This window comes from Dermacentor andersoni, chromosome 2 (genome assembly GCF_023375885.2).
Source record: "Dermacentor andersoni chromosome 2, qqDerAnde1_hic_scaffold, whole genome shotgun sequence".
Lineage (NCBI taxonomy): Eukaryota > Metazoa > Arthropoda > Arachnida > Ixodida > Ixodidae > Dermacentor > Dermacentor andersoni.
In genome coordinates, this window is record NC_092815.1 from 168,981,653 (window position 1) to 168,983,031 (window position 1,379).

Sequence of the window (1,379 nt, forward strand, 5' to 3'; positions counted from 1 at the left end):
AAAAGCTTTCAAAATCTGCCACATGTCACCCTAAGTCAAGCTTATCGTTCTTTGCGAGGGAGTACTTCACGGCTGTTTGCATGCCGTTCGGGTATTTTTTTTTTATATAAAACAAATATACCACATAGAAGGTTTGCCATCCGCCAACTACAACAGTTCAGTGAAGGGAAAATCAGGCCTTGTCGAGAAATCCTTTAAAGGTTACACCCAGGCTGTTGCGGATACAAGCCGCATCCGCGACACTGGTCTCTATTCACCTTTGAAAAAGCTGCAATATGGTTGTGAATCTACCTATTGCACCTCTGATATATGCACGACATCCTTCTCAACAGCTGCGGAGTACAGCGCAAGAAATTACTTTGTTACACATAAATACTAGAGGTGCTTAGGTAGCACGCCTCTACGCGCATGTTGTTTTGTTGTGTCAGATGCGAATGATTTTGGCTTAGCTTACTTTTGCAGTGCGACAAAAAAAAAAAACACGCATTCAAACGAAGCTTTTTTCATGCCTCAGTGACAGGTCTCAAGTATTGCACAGAGCATATGAAAGTCCAGTTCAGAATGACACGAACACCAAGGATTGCAGCACGGCGTGGTGCTACTAACACATGCAACCTTAACAGGCGTCCAGTTTGTTGTAATTGAAGAGTGTACAAACGCCAACTGCTGCGCCAGTAGACAGCAGATCGCTTAAAAGCAATCATAGGGAAGTTAACTTTTTATAGCGTATGAAAGCGCATTGCGTGTGTGAATATTATAAGTAGTAATTTTGTGGGAAGCATATGCAGTTATTGTCCTGGGGAAAAAATTGTAAATATTACTGCTTCAAAGCGCAAGCAATATATGACCTTAACGAACAGATAGGAGCTGCAAGATTAAGTGGGACAAATATATGGCAAAATATTGACATTGACCTATGCCCTAATTTTTAGTGTAATAATAAATTTTACAATAAATCAGAAGGTAACAGATAATAAGTAATAAATATTCCGCTCAACAAAATTAATGCTCATTTCGCGTCATTAAAGATTGCTCAGTTGGGAGGCGAGGCAAGTACACAAGAAAGCTACGAAATACCAAAGGCACGTAGAATTCTTGACATTCTTCATTGGTAAAATTTGTTTTCGTGGATGGACAGAGCATATTTTACAGTGTTTTCAGCTTTTCTCCTTCATGGATGAGTCTCCGTCCTGCTTGGTCCAAGCGCGAACAGAAGTATTGGACGAAGTCTGCTTCACTTGCACTATCTTCAGCTGCATAGCTAGCAATTGCGCTGCCGATTAGTTTTGTAGCAAATGTGACAGCCTTCTCTTGCAGTTTTTCATGTGTTTTCTTAATGGCAACTTCGGCAGCCGATTTGGCGATGATCTTCAGCGACT

The 1,379-nt window shown here is 41.0% G+C and overlaps 1 protein-coding gene across 1 annotated transcript in view; it reads right to left on the bottom strand.

Moving 5' to 3' along the window:
* Positions 1-1,087: 1,087 nt before the first annotated feature.
* The window catches only part of LOC126540481 (uncharacterized), an 87,691-nt gene continuing 87,399 nt past the window's right edge, over positions 1,088-1,379 (bottom strand). Inside the window, exon 13 of the mRNA XM_055076053.2 lies at positions 1,088-1,379. This exon is cut by the window's right edge and continues 109 nt beyond it. The gene's annotated coding sequence lies outside the window, so the exon portion shown is untranslated.